This window comes from Procambarus clarkii, chromosome 6 (assembly GCF_040958095.1).
Source record: "Procambarus clarkii isolate CNS0578487 chromosome 6, FALCON_Pclarkii_2.0, whole genome shotgun sequence".
NCBI lineage: Eukaryota > Metazoa > Arthropoda > Malacostraca > Decapoda > Cambaridae > Procambarus > Procambarus clarkii.
The window spans coordinates 43,653,226-43,671,740 of record NC_091155.1 but is presented as its reverse complement, the minus strand read 5'-3'; the positions used below and the strand labels follow the sequence as shown (position 1 = coordinate 43,671,740).

The 18,515-nt window shown below is 38.2% G+C and overlaps 1 long non-coding RNA gene across 1 annotated transcript; it reads left to right on the top strand.

Moving 5' to 3' along the window:
• The first annotated feature begins 2,076 nt into the window (after positions 1-2,076).
• LOC138354532 (uncharacterized) lies at positions 2,077-11,997 on the top strand. Its single transcript, XR_011223589.1, has 2 exons — positions 2,077-9,224; positions 9,360-11,997. It is a non-coding gene; the product is annotated as an uncharacterized lncRNA (long non-coding RNA).
• The last annotated feature ends 6,518 nt before the right edge of the window (positions 11,998-18,515 follow it).

The following is an 18,515-nucleotide window of genomic DNA, read 5'->3' as shown; positions in this document are numbered from 1 at the left end:
CACTCAATATTTCATCTTTGTCCTCAACCACTATATCCTGATTATCCTTCACCGTTTTGTGATTTTCCTTGACCTCCTGAACGTTTAATTTAGCCTCGATGGACTCGATTCTCTGCCCCAGATTTTGGAGGAACTCACCAACTTTTTTAAGTTCAGCCCACACTTCCTTGACCATATTATTATGACCCTCTCTCTGAGCCACAGTAGCCACTTCACTCACCGTTACACTGTCACTGCCGGAGTCCTGAGTGGTGGCGTGGCTGCTTGTTGCTGGAGCCTGCCTAAGTAAAGGTGACTCCTTTACCCACGCATTCGTCCGGTTCACTGGCACTGTTTGGGGCAAACTGTTTTGCTGTGCTCCCGGTGTCTGGGTAAGAGCTCTTGCTTGCTCTGTAACATTCACCGGCCGGAGAACAGCCATACTCGGCCTCTTGCTACACACAGCCGAGCTCGCATTGTGAACACCTCCACAGTTGCAGCATCTGGGAACTATTTTCTCACCCAGATTCAGTCTGTTTCTACACACAGTAGAGAGGTGAGACTTTCCGCAGAAACGACATCGTGGATCATTTTGACATCTCCAGGATTTATGCCCCCATCTGCAGCATTTCAGGCATATTATGGGCTCTTCCACATACTTTGCTACATGCCTGTAGCCAGCCCCGGTGATGAACACTTTTTCGGGTACGTCACCTCTCACTAGAGCCACCACCTGACTCCTAGCTTCACCTTTAATAAGGTGACGCTTGGCCCACACAAATCGTTGGTCGTCGAGTATAAACTCGGGGTCCAGAATCTGAGGGTATTTATAGATAATTACCTTCGTCAGCTTCTCGTTCCCCTCCGGTATTTCCATAAGAATTCCATCGTATCCTTGCTGGGTAAGATACTCCACTGCCTCCATAGAACCTACCGTTAAGTAAGGTCTGTTTACACCTTCCTTCAGCAGGGGCTCGAACTTGCGGTGTTCTCTTCCGAGTTTGACGGTCCACAGCAGCTTCTGATGATAGGCCAGCGTGCATGAGGCAGGGAAGAGAAGCCTCCATCTCCGCTGATCCTCCCCTTCCTGACATCGTTCCGTCCGTTTGTCTGCATCAGTCTCGGCGTCGTTCTTCATTCTTTTATCGTTTCCGTTAAGTGTATTACTGTCCACACTACGCCTTGCCTCCTGTCTTCTTCGTTTCTTCTTATTCCTTGTCAGAACTTCTTGAAACACGCCCTCCTCGTCTGACTGGCTGCTTTCAGAGTCCATGTTAATAACGCCGTGAGAAGTAGCCATGTCTTCTGGTGACTGAGTCTCCATCTCAGTACCCAGCATGGGGGGAGGGGGGGGGGAAGGTGCGGAGCAGGTATCTTGACCCGACCGCGTCCCAGGTGAGGGTAAGGTAGGTTACAGGGAATTTATTAGGTATAACTTCGCTTTTAACTTAAACTGGTTGAGAGAGGTACAGTCTTTAACATGGTTGGGAAGGTCATTCCACATTCTGGGCCCTTGATTTGTAGAGCATTTCTAGTTTGATTAAGTCGTACTCTAGGAATATCAAAACTGTATTTATTTCTGGTGTGGTGCTCATGGGTTCTGTTACAACCTTCTATGAAGCTTTTGAGATCAGGATTGGCATTATAGTTTAGCGTTTTATATATGTATAATACACATGAGAGAATGTGCAGTGACTTCTTCTCAAGGTCATGTTTTTTATTAATAGATTTAAGTATTCCCTTTGTGGCTTTACAAGAATGTAAATACTGTACTATCCAATGTATTCTCACAAACCCAATGTACCTTCTTGTATATATATAAATAAATAAATAAATAAATAAATAAATAAATAAATAAATAAATAAATAAATAAAAAGAATGCAAAGTAGTGCATTCACCATGGGAGCAATGTTTCCTTCAGAAAGTATATAAACGAGTACCACTGTATTTTAATAAATGAATTGCAAGCATATTCTTTAATTAAAAAAAAAGAGGAAAACATAAGAGTTAAATGTAGAAAACCAGTTACAAACAATAGTAAGAAGTAGAAACATAAAATATGGCACCAGAAAGAACACTGGAACGCCAAGGTGAGCGTCGCCGCCATTATCACAACACGAGACGGTGAGTGTCCAGACATGAGCATAAAACCTTCCCACGTACGATCGTCGTCGCCCCTAAATCAACACAACAACCTTCCCACAAACTGCACCTATCATAAAGAAGAAGCCCACCATTGACCTTCAAGTGCTCACATCAAGTCTTAACTCTACAACAGCCTAAGAAACAACACTCAAGCCTTGCCTAACGTCCCACCAACATTGACGTCCCACCGTGAGGCGTCACGCAGCATCACCACTCATGCAGTCATCCGAGGAGAAAACCTTCCCACAAACTGCACCTATCATAAAGAAGAAGACTCGCCAGTGTCCAGGGTGTGGGAAGAGGTTCAGTCATCTTGGAAGTATGAAGACTCACATGTTAGTGCATTCGGGTGAAAAACCTCATAAGTGTCCAGAGTGTGGGATGAGGTTCAATCAGGTTGGAAATATGAAGACTCACATGTTAGTGCATTCTGGTGAAAAACTTCATAAGTGTCCAGAGTGTGGGAAGAGGTTCAGTAAGGTTGGAAATATGAAGACTCACATGTTAGTGCATTCTGGTGAAAGACCTTTTGAGTGTGATGAGTGTGGTAGAAGGTTTAGAGATCGTGGATCTATAATGAGTCACATGTTAGTACATACAGAAGAAAGACCTTTTGAGTGTGATAAATGTGGCAGATTATTTAAGTCACGTAAAGGTATAAAAGCACACATGTTAGTGCATTTGAATGATAATCCTTCATGAGTGTCGAGAGTTTTAAAAGAGATTCGGTCATCTTTGTAGTATGAAAACTCACAAGACGGTGCATTTGGGTGATAGGTTAAACATTTTGAGTGTGAGAGATAAATCGAAAATGTTTTAAGTATAATGTATATTAAAGCACATATTAGTTCATTAACTTATAATACCATTTTTCCAATTTTAAAATTGTTAGAAATTGTAAACTTTATCAGGAAAATATCTTGCACTCTCCATAGCTGCAACCATTATTTTATTATATATTTTTATACTGTTTTAGCTTACCCAATTCCATATACTGTATTCAAAAACATGGTGTTGCTACTTTACGTTAACTTGTTTCTCACTCTCCAACCCCTGCCCTGTTTTCCTTTCTGTTGTCATGATCGTGTTTGTACAACTGGTACCAATTTTCTTCGTTGATATCTGTGTACCTCATAGCTTCCATTCCATTTTCTTCTTTGCCACAGAAGAAATGTGGCAGTGTTCCACAGCCACAGTGCTGGCATTGGCAGTGCCATCACTGCCACCACATTTGAAGGCTTGAAAGCAAGCCAAAAGCACTCTAGTTGATTGTTAACTTTTAACTGTGGTTTTATATATATACTATTGTACTATTTTTATGAAATACTGGTATTAAAGTAATTTTTGTTATTTTGCTTAATGACTGAGATATATAAATTATTAACAAATATATATTAGACTGGAATTTATTTCAGCTAAACCTCTTCATTTATATTTGTATCAGATTTTTTAGTAGTCTGGCCTATCTACAGTAGTTATAGTGATCTAACCCTTGCATTATTGTGTGCATTAAGATAGATTCTGATAAAAGACTAACCTTAGTTGAGTACTCATATTAGCCTAACTGGCATTTATAATTTTCTGAGCTGGAAATATATATTACTCGAGCCCAACGATGTATAGTAATATATATTACTCAGCTGTTAAATAATATTTGCCAGGCTGAGATATTTATGTTTAGCAGTTATATTATCCTGACTGGCAATTATATTATCCTGACTTTGGCAATTATATTATCTTGCCTGGCAATTGTATTAACAGACTTGCAATTACTAGGTATATTATATGTATCCAGACTAATAATTACATTAAGTTGTCCATCAATTATACTATCCTGACTGTGAATTATGTGAGCATGACTCCGGCAATTATATTAGCCTGAATCCGACAATTATAATAGCCTGACTGAGAATTATATTATCTTAACCTTCAATAATATTATACTGATTTGCAATTATATTACATATATGCTGACTGATAATTGCATTAACTTGACTGGCAATTATATTATCCTGACTCAATTAAATGAGTTTGACTGGCAATTATATTAGCCTGACACTGGCAGTTACATTAGCGTGCTGGTAAATATATTATCCTGAATGACAATAATAATATCCTGACACAATTATATTAGAATACTGGCAATTATATTATGTTATCTGACAATAATACTATTAGCCTGACTCTGCCACTTGTATTAACCCATTTTATAAAGTGGCATTTTTCATTTATAGTATATTACCATGACTATAATTTATAATATTTTTTGGAGTATGTCATTGAATATAGTTAGCCTAGGTTTAATTACTGCTAGTATATATATCAGTTGTCTGTATTTCCATTATTCTCAATATCTTTGATTAATAAGTATTTCTAACTATAAATTAGTGTAATGATTTTTAATTTGTAGATATAAGCCTAAATTTAATCATTGCATAATTGGTATGTATGATTATTATAGGCCTGTTTTACCAGGTATAGGAGTAGCCTTTATGGCAGGGGTGGCCAAACTTGCTTACTGTAAGAGCTGCAAATGATAAACCTCATATGTTTGAGAGCTGCAGGAGAACCATTTGAGAGCCACAGCTTCCTTACTGAATAATGTCAACAGTGTCTGCTGGCAATTTATTGATGATTTTCACTCATTTAATTTATTTTTCCTTAAGTCTGATTTAGGTGGATAATCATATGAAAAGTTTTTGTGATTAGGTTCATTCTGGCGTTTCAAGTTCCTGGCTTTGTAATGACTGAATGGCACTTGGCAAACAAGACACAAATGTTTACCTCCTTTAACTGTGAATGCAAACTTTGTTCCACAAGTATCGGAACTTTTTATATAGTCATGCATTTCTTGCCCTGGATTCGGGTAGAAACTTATAGAATATTCACATTCTCAAGAATTTTTTACTAGCCGCATATTAAAGGTCAAAGAGCTGCAGTTTTTGCCACCCTGTGGCCAAACCACAGCTTGTAATTTGTCATCTATGCAAACCAAAAAATATAGTTTATTGTTTTGATTGGCAGTTTAGGTTCGTGTTGATGGATGTGAATGATGTGAAGTTATTATTTGCTTAGGAGCAATCATTGGCCCATATTATTTATAGATAGAATATGGTGTAATACTTGGCTCTTACCTATTACCTTTTAATTATATTATAAAGAACTGGATGATTGTTTTAACATAAAAGGTCACTGTCCACTCTCAGTAACTAGAAGTGTTACAGAACTTACTTGACAATTTTCTCAATATACAAAGTAACTGTTCACTCACAGTAACTATATGTTATAGAACTTGCAGGAAACACTGTGCGTGTTAGTGACCTTACAAGAATGTAAAAATACCAATCTTATGTAATCTCACCAACCCATTGTACTTGTTTGTGAATAAATTATTATTAATAATATTATTAACATGACAATTATCCTAACATACAAGGTCACTGTCCACGTACAGTAACAATATGTTATAGAACTTAGCTAACTCTTATTAATGACTTACATTATTGGTAACAATGGGATAATTAAGTTGAGGTACTAATAGGGTCAGTTTGTTCAGATAGATCACATTGGGAGAGGAATTTATTGAGGTTATCCTCGTGTGATAATACAGTGTGGCTTCAGACCCAGAAAAGCACCAACACTGCTCTTATAAATATGCTTAAATTATTACATGCAGTACTTAACAAAAATGAGCTCCCCATAGGTTTGTTTGTTGACTTATGCAAGGGTTTTGACACTGTTAAACACAATAACCTTCTGAAACTCCAACACTATGGAGTTAGAGGTCACTCCCTTTAGTACTTGCAATCTTATCTCTGTCAGCAGTATATTTCAGTGAACGCTGCTACTTCTCCCACTTTCTCAATTAACATTGGCATTCTGCAAGGGTAGCATACTTGGTCAACTCGTTTTTCTCATATATATCTTCCAAATACCTTCATATTTTCTCTTCATCACATGAAGAAGAAACATCTTCAAGTTTTCTCACATGCTAACCCACTTATTCTAAATGACATGGTGCATACTGAACTAAATGAAGTCCATTAAATTGACTGTTAACAAACTTTCCATTAACATCGACAAGGCGTTTTACATTTTTGTTTGGTAAGAAGTTCAACAATCAAGTTAATCTTAAGACTATGATGACCAAACCACACACCAGAAGATGAGACGACAACATCCCGGACCGTCCTGGACCATTATCACAATTGATTTGATAATGGTCCAGGACGGACCGTAATGTCGTCGTCTCCTCATCTTCTGGTGTGTGGTTTGGTCATCATATCTCGACCATATCTGTTGTGATTCATTGTCTAAGACTTAACAATACCAAATTATGAGCAGAGTTGATGGGAAGTTCCTTGGTGTTCACTTTGACAACAAACAAAATTTCCATTGCCATATATAAAATATAACTAAAATGTTCAGTTATGTACAGTTTCTGTGGTGTAGCGGTTAAGATGCTTTGCCTGGCGTTCCGCAATCACTTTGTCCTGGGTAATAATAAAAATAATAATAATTTATTTGCAAGAAGGTACAATGGGTTGGTGTCATTACATAACATTGGTATTTTTACATTCATGCAAAGCCACTAGCTTGCATACCATTTCAGGCAGGTCCTTAAAGATGAAAGGGTACATTTTAGCAGTGTACCCTTTCAGATGTACAGTTTAAGTTTGAAGCACAAGGTAGGAAACTGTGAGGATGAAATTAGGTCCTTTTTTTCCTTTACTTTTGAACAGGGCATGGATTGGGCAATTTTTTAATTCATCAGGGAGTGAGTTCCAAAGACTGGGCCATTTTATTTGCATGGAATGTTTGCACAAGTTTAGTCTGACTCTGGGGATATCAAAGAGATGTTTGTTTCTGGTGTGGCTTTGGGTTCTATTACATATATCAAGGAAAAGTTTCAGATCAAGATTAGCGTTTAGGAAACCAGGTTTTACACCTGGTTTCCAGGAAACCAGGGTTTTTTATAAACCAGGTTTTATACATGTAGATAGCACATGAGAATGTGTGGACTGAGTGTATGTTTAGCATGTTAAGGGACTTAAATAGAGGGGCTGTGTGTTGTCTGAAGACTAGGGTTCGTTACTGTTCTGATAGCAGATTTTTGCCGAGTGATGATGGGCTTGAGGAATATAATTTCTGATAATAGAAAGTATACCGACCATTTTTTAGACTTTTTTAGCTGTGTGTTGTATCAGGGTGCTAAAGTTCAGTCCCATGACTATGTATAGGCCAAAGAACTTCCCATCATTTTTATGGGTAATGTTAACATTATCTGTCCTTTTGCCAGTCAGCCCATTGACATTATATCCGTAATTCAATCACTTAACACAAGAGCTGGGAACATTTTTGAAATACAATCTATGATATATATAAAAGTGCTGCCTGAAGTTGAATCTGATTTGATAGTTTACTACAAAATAAGGTTTGGTGCCTTCTTTTGATAATTACTTACTTTCTACCAAATAACTTGTGGATGGTCTTTTCTATGTTTAATGTAAGTTTATTGGTTGACATCCATGAGTGGACTTTTTTAATTCACTGTTGACAATATTATTTAGTGTGTGGGGGTAGGGTAAGAATAGACAATGGTAGTATCGTCTGCAAATAGTATAGGTTTAAGAATGCTAGAAACATTTGGCACGTCATTGATGAACATATATAAGAAATAGGAGAGGTCCCAAGATGCTGCCCTGTGGCAATCTTTTGTTCAAGTGAGTAGAGTAAGGACGGTTATGCTATTGATGACTACATGTACATGTCTGTCACTGAGATAGGAATCTATATAGTCCAGAGCAATATAGTCTACCTCTTAAGAGGTAGAACAGCTTGTTGACAGATCCCAAGGGCATGGGAGAATTGTGTAAAACTCCAGTTTGTGTCTTGGAGAGACTGTGGGATCCGTGTGTGAGCATTAGCAAACCCGGTTGCAGTTCCTATTACCATGTGGCGCAGTCGATTAATGCGCATCTGGGATCATCCTGGACGTAGGTTCAAACCCTCATCACGGTCGTTGTGGATTTAATCGGTAGTATGTTGAGTTTTACAAAGTACAAATAGAGCTGTTTATAAATAATTTTTTCATATATTTTTTGAAAGTATTGGTAGATTTGATATTGGTCTGTAATATTTTTTGTCAGCTGTCTTGTCTCCTTTATGAACTGGCATCACTCTTGCTTTCTTAAGGATATCAGGAAAAGTATGACGGTCTAGAAATTTGATGAATAGCAGAGCTATGGGTAGTGCAAGAGCAGGGGCAGCACTTTTATATATATCATAGATTGTATTTCAAAAATGTTCCCAGCTTTTGTGTTAAGTGATTGAATTATGGATATAATGTCTTTTTGGCTGACTGGCAAAAGGAGTAGAGAGTTAGGACAGCTGCCTGTGAGATTTGTAATAACATGTGTCTGGGTCTCTGGGATTTTTCTGGCAAGGTTTGTACCAATTGATGAAAAGAAGCTATTGAATTCAGTTGCAATATCTGTCTGTTGCAGGTGTGTAACCATCATTGGAGAGTTTTATCTGCTTGTTATGTGATTATTGTTTAGACTCTAGGAGGTTAGAGATGATGTTCCATGTACTTTTCATATTTCACTACACACAGAAATCACAATAGCATGATGCATCAAATGAACAAATCCACAAGGGTCGTGATGAGGCCCTTATCCATGTCGTAGCTCAGTCGATTAAGGCAGTGTTTGGGATGTTCTCAGAAGTAGGTTCGATCCTCGTCACGGCCCTTGAGGATTTTTTCATTTCCACATTTCCTTTTGCTTCTTTAAATATATTCTCATAAAAGGAAGCTTTGGCTCTTCATATTATATTGGTGAGCATTGATGAGTATCTCTTAACTTCTTTTGTAATTAGGGCAATTCTATGTTTTGTTTCATATTCGTGTTTCTTGTTAATTGCTTTAAGTATGCCACTTGTGAATCAGGTGTTGTTTAATCTTTTGGCAGTTTATATCCATTATGAATTTATATCCTGTGTATTGTTGAGTTCAGATTCCCAGTTTATATTGTGAGGTGCATTTATGAAATTCCCTATCGCTGGTTTCCTAATTATTGGGAATGCTAAATTAATGCAGGTTATGGCGGGTTTCCTAATTATTGTGAATGCTAAATTAATGCAGGTTATGGCGGGTTTCCTAATTATTGTGAATGCTAAATTAATGCAGGTTATGGCGGGTTTCCATATTATTGGGAATGCTAAATTAATGCAGGTTATGGCGGGTTTCCTAATTATTGGGAATGTTAAATTAATTAAATTATTGTAATTTAATTAAAATTTGTATGCCTCCCAACCAGTTTGAAAGAGAGACTGTAATAACAAAATAAATACATAAATAAGTTTTATTTAGGTAAAAGTACATACAAAATTCAAAATCAAATTTTTATTCAGGAAAAGTACATACATAGATGATGTTACAAACGTAATGTTGGATTTATACATAGAGCTAGTACATATAGTACCTAAAGCCACTAATACACATAGCATTTTGGGCAAACATTCAAGATGAGTTACAAACAGAATTGTGGATTTTTAGTTTATCTACAGGTAGTACATACTATGCCTAAAGCCACTAATACACACAGCGTTTCGGGCAAGATGAAGGAAAAACACCTAGACTAAAACCTTAAAACCAATTGAGATCAAAAGCGTGAATTGAAAAATGAAAATCAAGAATGACAAAAATTGTATGATGGATGGAACAGCAGAAATTGAAACAGAACAGCAGAAGTAATTTTAACTAAATAAACAGAAGGCTACAATTTTCTTCAAGTTTATATATGGCAGATATCAGCAGTTAAACTAGTTGGTCAATAATCAATATTGTTAATAAAAAGCAAAACATAGGTTGACATTTAGGGGGTATGGTAGGTTACATGGAGTTTATTAGGTAGCACTTGGTTTTTCTCTTAAGCTGGTTGAGAGAGGTACAGCCTTTGAAATGACTGGGAAGCTCATTCCACATTCTGGATCTCTTGATTTGCAGAGAATTTCTAGTTTGGTTCAGTCGCACTCTTGGAGTATCAAATAGGTACTTATTCACCTAGTTGTTCTTGCGGGGGTTGAGCTCTGCTCTTTCGGCTCGCCTCACAACTGTCAATCAATCAACTGTAACTAACTACTAAATTATTTTTTCCCCCACACACACAAACACCCCCAGGAAGCAACTCTGTAACAGCTGTCTAACTCCAAGGTACCTAATTTACTGCTAGATAACAGGGGCATCAGGGTGAAAGAAACTTTCCCCATTTGTTTCTGCCTGGTCCGGGAATCGAACCCGGGCCACAGAATTACGAGTCCTGCGCGCTGTCTACTTGGCTACCAGACCCCCCTGGATCTTGAAACCACACAAGAAACAAGATTTGTTTTTGATGTGGTGCCCATGGGTTCTGTTACAACCTTCTGGGAAGCGTTTAAGGTCAGGATTGGCATTACAGTTCAGGGTTTTAAATATATAGAGTACACTTGAGAATATGTGCAGTGACTTATTATCTTACATATTCAAAGATTTAAGTAAGCGGGTCGAGTGCAGTCTGGGGGCCAGGGTTTGTTATTATTCCAATAGATTTGTGTTGAGTAATTAGCAGACGTAGATGATTTTGGGTAGTAGAACCCCCAAGCAGATACCATAATTGAGATAAGGATAGATGAGAGAGTAATAGAGCGTCATCAGGTCAAGGCGAGGTACATAGTATCTGATTTTAGAGAGAATGCCAACTGTTTTTGAAACTTTTTTAGCTATATTTTAAATGTGTCCCTGAAAATTCAGCTTGTTATCAATCAGAACACCAAGGATCGAATTTAATTACCATCTATTGTGTTACTAATTTGGATATTGTTAATTCTTAGATTAATTTGATCTGAGGATTTATTACCAAACAAAATATAGGTCAACGTTAAAGATGAGTTTGTTAGCAGTTAGCCAAAGATGAACTTTATTTAGTTCAATATTCACTGAATCATTCAAAATAAGAGGGTTAGGACTGGAGAAAATGAAGAGTGTGTCATTATCAAATAAAATTGGTTTGAGATGTTGAGAGGTATTTGGAACATCATTAATGTAGATGAGAAAAAATGTGTGTATGTATATGAAAGATAATGTAGACTAAGAAATATTTACTTAATATTATATAATTAATATCATATAATCAATACCATGTAACTAATTTCACTCACATTTTTCCTAATAATAGATTTATGTTACTCTAATCATAATATACTCTAATATAGTTAATCTAATAGTTACTCTAATATATTTTTATTTATTACAATTTATGTCCTTTCTTCATCATGTGTTATTTAATTCTTGCATTTCTTTGATAAAGTGTTTATTCATGTCCTTTGTTTATTCTTGTCTCCTTGAATAAAGGAAATCTCCTTTCCCTTATGATCCTTGTTTATTTTTAGTGTTGCCCTCATTAACCATAACTTATACTATATTTCTGTTAAGTTCCAAGAAAATGTTAAGAGAAAAAGTCCAGTTTCTTTTCTAAATTACACCTTAGTATTTCCATTGTGTTATTAATGTAAATAAAGTACTGTACTGTTGCTAGAACTACCGACTCATTAATGTAATAGTCTATACCAGTCATTATTAAGTATCACCTTTTTATTATATTCATTTGTGTTTTCTTAAAATTATTCATTTTTGTTAGATTACTTCCCTTTTAGTATTAAGTGCTTACCCCGTCACACCTTTAATTACATTTTCTTCTAAATTATTGCAAGTTTTGTGGGGAAACTCTTTACGTAATAATGGCTTCATGAGTTTTTGTAACTCCTGTCCCCACAATTGTATATTACTCATATGTTCTTGTACACACATTATTTTGAATAAAAATTTAGATATTGATTTTTTTTTATTTATTGATGTTCTGAAAACGATGTTACACCCCCTTCTTCCTACTCACGTTATTCTTGAAAACAAAATTTTCCCGGCTTCTGTTCCTCCTGCTATTTCTACTGCTACTTATCATGCTGATCCAGCTACTGCTGTTCCTCCTGCTATTTCTACTGTTACTTATCATGCTGATCCAGCTACTGCTGTTCCTCCTGCTATTTCTACTGTTACTTATCATGCTGATCCATCTACTGCTGTTCCTCCTGCTATTTCTACTGTTACTTATCATGCTGATCCAGCTACTGCTGTTCCTCCTGCTATTTCTACTGTTACTTATCATGCTGATCCAGCTACTGCTGTTCCTCCTGCTATTTCTACTGCTATTTCTCATGCTGATCCTGTTACTGCTGTTCCTCCTGCTATTTCTACTGTTACTTATCATGCTGATCCAGCTACTGCTGTTCCTCCTGCTATTTCTACTGTTACTTATCATGCTGATCCAGCTACTGCTGTTCCTCCTGCTATTTCTACTGTTACTTATCATGCTGATCCAGCTACTGCTGTTCCTCCTGCTATTTCTACTGTTACTTATCATGCTGATCCAGCTACTGCTGTTCCTCCTGCTATTTCTACTGTTACTTATCATGCTGATCCAGCTACTGCTGTTCCTCCTGCTATTTCTACTGCTATTTCTCATGCTGATCCTGTTACTGCTGTTCCTCCTGCTATTTCTACTGTTACTTATCATGCTGATCCAGCTACTGCTGTTCCTCCTGCTATTTCTACTGTTACTTATGCTGATCCAGCTACTGCTGTTCCTCCTGCTATTTCTACTGTTACTTATCATGCTGATCCAGCTACTGCTGGTCCTCCTGCTATTTCTACTGTTACTTATCATGCTGATCCAGCTACTGCTGTTCCTCCTGCTATTTCTACTGTTACTTATCATGCTGATCCAGCTACTGCTGTTCCTCCTGCTATTTCTCATGCTGATCCAGCTACTGCTGTTCCTCCTGCTATTTCTACTGCTACTTCTCATGCTGATCCTGTTACTGCTGTTCCTCCTGCAATTTAAGAACATAAGAACAAAGGTAGCTGCAGAAGGCCTATTGGCCCATACGTGGCAGCTCCTATTTATAACCACCCAATCCCACTCATACATGTCCAACCCACGCTTGAAACAATCGAGGGACCCCACCTCCACTACGTTTCGTGGTAATTGGTTCCACAAATCAACAACCCTGTTACCAACTGCTACTTCTCATGCTGATCCGGCTACTGTTGTTTCTACTATTACACCCTCTGCTGCTGTTTGCTGCACTACACTGAACCTCAATTTCTCATAATTACCTTAGCTTGCTGCACTACACTGGACCTCAACTCCTCATAATTAACTTAGCTTGCTGCACTACACTGGACCTCAACTCCTCATAATTACCTTAGCTTGCTGCACTACACTGGACCTCAACTCCTCATAATTACCTTAGCTTGCTGCACTACACTGGACCTCAACTCCTCATAATTAACTTAGCTTGCTGCACTACACTGGACCTCAACTCCTCATAATTAACTTAGCTTGCTGCACTACACTTTACGTCAACTCCTCATAATTACCTTAGCTTGCTGCACTACACTGGACCTCAATTCAACATTGTTACCTTAGCTTGCAGCACTACACTGGAGCTTAATAAAGTTTAGTTCTTGGACAATTTATCATTCGAGTTTTGGCAAAAACAAAACAAAAATGATCGAACTTAAAATTTACTTTGTCAAAATTACACTTGTAAATAATTATAAAAATAATATAATAATGTAAAATTCTAAAAAGGAAAGAGTAGGGCGTGAACATACACACTTGGTACTGCCAAGCTAGACCACCACACCATGAGGAGGGTGTGAACCTGCACACTTGGTACTGCCAAGCTAGACCACCACACCATGAGGAGGGTGTGACCCTACACACTTGGTACTGCCAAGCTAGACCACCACACCATGAGGAGGGTGTGACCCTACACACTTGGTACTGCCAAGCTAGACCACCACACCATGAGGAGGGTGTGAACCTACACACTTGGTACTACCAAGCTAGACCACCACACCATGAGGAGGGTGTGACCCTACACACTTGGTACTGCCAAGCTAGACCACCACACCATGAGGAGGGTGTGAACCTACACACTTGGCACTGTGGTGTTTGTGTGTTATTGAGGAAGTCTTGGTTGTAGGGTTGATGTAATAATAATAATAATAATTTTTATTTAGGTAAAGGTACATACATAAAGAGATTTTACAAAGTTTGTTGGCTTTATAGATAGAGCTAGTACATACAATGCTATTATAAATAATTGTGTGTGGGGCTTCTATGGGGGACTGGTACTATTAAGGGGTAAGGGTAGTTAGAAGACAAGAGTATCAAATATGGGAGAGCTAAAAGGCCCGGCCCCCAAAATAAACTATCCACAGTAGTAATAACTTGCTACTAGACCATATATGTTAGTCTAAGGGTTGATCAATGCGCTCCCACACAGGAAGAAGGGATACTCTGTAATTCATGTACTTATTTATTAACCCCTTAACAACCCCCCATATACACTCACACCAATAACAATAATAATAATAACTTGACCACACTATCTTACGTTAAAAGCCTTGGTCCACATAGGCAGGATACAAGGTTTACACTAATAACAAGCTAGGGTAAAGTACTACTGGATAAGCACTGAAGCTGGATGCAGCTTAGGGTAGTGAGACCATGTGGTACCCTAATACAAAACACAACACTTAGGGTTACCCAAAACACTGGCAACTACTACCCCCAGGTCTCACCAATTGTTACTACCAGAGTAGGTACACTTAGAAATCATACAATACTTAACTTAATGGTACAGGAACTTAGGGTAAGGGAAATAAGTAAGGGGAGAAGGGAGGAGATTAGGGGTGTAGCCACAGAGTAGGTCTCGTCCGCACGAACGCCAGCCAGAGAAGAACCTCCTAGCGACCAGCTAGGCCTCCCATGTCGTGGTGCTGGAAGGAGCCTAATTGATCGTGCAGCTAAGCACATTAAAGATCTTCCCCTATGCAACGTATTGTTACTTTACAAATGATTAGAAAGTATTAGTAAGCAAAGTTGGTGCCTATGTTATTATTTAATAATCAACCCCCAGCTCAGTCTTTAAATGCTCTTTGAGAAACAATAATAGTCTTACGTCTGGCAGGGAAGATACAAACAATTGCCGCTAGTGATGCACTCAACTGTACTACCAGAAAGTTTAATAGCTCAATTTTGACCTCTGGTTTCCACTGGAGAACCCAGGGTCGTAACAAATGCCTAAAGCCACTATTACGCAAAGCGTTTCGGGCAGGAAAAAACACTAATGACTAAAGCTTAAAACTAATGGGTAAAAAGAATAAAATGTGTTGAGTACAAATAAAAATAGAGGTAAAAGAGGGGGGAACATTGTTGAAAAAGCAGCACAAATACAATTACAAATTATTACAGAAAATTACATTCAAACAGTGTTGATTTGAAAAACAAAAAACATACATGGATTGACAACAGAGGGGTAAGGTAGGTTACAGGGAATTTATTAGGTATAGCTTCGTTTTTAACTTAAACTGGTTGAGAGAGGTACAGTCTTTAACATGGTTGGGAAGGTCATTCCACATTCTGGGCCCCTTGATTTGTAAAGCATTTCTGGTTTGATTAAGTCATACTCTAGGAATATCAAAACTGTATTTATTTCTGGTGTGGTGCTCATGGGTTCTGTTACAACCTTCTATGAAGCTTTTGAGATCAGGATTGACATTATAGTTTAGCGTTTTATATATGTATAATACACATGAGAGAATGTGCAGTGACATAATGTCTAACATATTCAGAGATTTGAGTAGGGGTACCGAGTGATGTCTGGGGCCAGAATTGGATATTGTCCTAATAGCAGCTTTGTGTTGAGTAATTAGAGGACGTAAGTGATTTTGGGTAGTAGAGCCCCAAGCACAAATACCATAGTTGAGATATGGATAGATAAGGGAGTAATAGAGAGTCCAGGGCAGGGCGTGGTACATAATATCTGATCTTAGAAAGAATGCCCACAGTTTTTGAAACTTTTTTTGATATGTTTAGAATGTGTCCCTGGAAATTCAGCTTGTGGTCACTTAAGAATGCCAAGGAATTTAGTTTAGTTCATTTATTATGCACCCCATACCCATCCTGTGGGCGGTAGTGGAAAGGGTTACAGAGGCACATAATGGGCTCAGTGACTGAACCCCACAATTCATTTAGCTAAGCAAGTTACAATCTTGATGAGCTAGTTACAAAATTCAATATAAGTCATCACATCAACAATGGGTTCGAGATCGACCTCAAGTACAGGTTCTAAATTAAGCAACTGACATATGTGGAGAGCTAGTGTCAAAATTTATATGTTTGTCCTGCACACCGCCCCCCATCCAGTGGGCAGCGGTGGATAGGTTACAATCACTTAGTTACTACCTACAGTTAGCAAACTGGGGATATTTGGCTAAAATTTCTGGTAGCAGATCATTTTGAATGAAATATTGACACATCGCTGGAACATTGGTTATAGAATTGTCTCTAAATTCACGTATCTTTTCGCACTCCATCACATAGTGACGGAGGGTGTGCGAATAATTTTGTTGACACAGTTTACATTTGGTCAGGTCTACATCAGCAGATAATGAGAATTCCCAGAGATACTTGTAACCGAGTCTAAGCCGAGCAGTAGTAACATCTAGAAGTCTGCTGATTTTATTGGATGATCCATAGATGTGTGGCTCCTCTTGCATGATAGTATGATGATAGATGGAATTACTGGTGTCAATTTCACTTTGCCTCAGATCTACAAGATCTTGTTGAAGTTCTCGGTGTACAGCTGCTCTCAGATTGCTCATTGACAATCCAAGGTTACACTCAACGGCTCCTTTAAAGGCAGATTCTTTGGCTAACTTATCAGCTCTATCATGCATTCGGAGGCCAACATGAGATGGAGACCACATGAAATGGACTCTGTTACCATCCTTAATAATTTTGTTGTATTTGTGTCTAGCTTCGGACACGAGCATGTTACAGTTATGTCTTAAAGAGTTGAGAGCATTTAAGGATGATAAGGAGTCACTTACAATTAATGTATCAAGTTTTGAGACTTGTACACATTTCAGTGCAAGGATCAAGGCAAATAGTTCAGTCTGAAGGGTAGAGGCCCAGTTGTTTATACGGACTCCCCACTCAAAGTATAGGCCATCGCCCATTGTCAGGACAACTGCACTTCCAGCTGCACCCGTGGTGCGGTGTAGGGAACCATCAGTATATATAATTTGAGAGAGAGAATGCTCTGTGGACAGAGCATCAATATGGCTTAAGGCGTTGAGCTTTGCCTCAAGACGAAGCTTGGGCTGATCTCTAATTTGCTTCTTGGGTGGAAAGGGAGGGATTAAAACTGGAAAGGGTGTAACCTCCCACGGTGCAGGAAAGTGCCGTTGTTGTTTCTCTTGGTACAAATCATGAACCTGATACATTCTGAGTTGAGTTCCAGTTTTTGTTATCCATTTGGAACAATGCTGATCTTCAATAAAGAAATTCTGGAGGGCTTCTGTGCAAGGATTAGGATGAGTTAGCCTAAGCATTTTTATACCAATTTGACAGTTAATTTCAGTAACACGATCAACAACGCTCAGAATATTAAGTTCCTTTCTCATATTAAGTATCTTTGTGGTACGAGGGCACCCAAGGATTATCCTCAAGGCTTCGTTTTGCAATTTTTCAAGCCCTCCAAGCTTTCTTTCAGGCATCAAAACAAGCAGAGGTGCAGCATAATCTACTAAAGATCTGATGTATGCAAAGTACATCATTTTGACAATTCTGACATTGGCACCATAGCTTGAGTGATAACCTGCAACAGCCTTGAGAGCTCGGAGCCTCTCTTTAAACTGACGACAGAGTCTGAATACAACAGGACCGTACAGTGGCACCTCAAGGCCAAGGTATTTGAATCTGTTTACATAGTCAAGCTGGGAGCCATCAGACAGTTGCATCTTGCGAACAGCTCCTCCCTGCCTGGGTGGGCGCCGATTTAATATCTTTGTTTTCTTGCCATCTAATTTGTTACAAATTTGGGTATTGTTTATTTTGAGATTTATTTGATTAGAGGATTTATTGCCAAACAGAATATAGAAAGTTTTGTCAATGTTATGGGTGAGTTTGTTGGCAGTTAGCCACAGATGGACTTTATTTAGCTCAGTATTTACTGTGGCATTTAGAGCAAGGGGATCAGGACTGGAGTAAATGAAGGTTGTGTCGTCAGCAAATAGAATTGGTTTGAGGTGTTGGGAGGCATTTGGAAGGTCATTAATGTAGATGAGAAAGAGGAAAGGGCCAAGTATGCTGCCCTAGGGAACACCAATTTTGATGGGTAGGGTGGGAGAAATTGTATTATTCACAGAAACATATTGGAGCCTGTCAGTAAGGTAGGATTTGAGGTATTGTAGGGAGTGTCCTCTGACTCCATAATG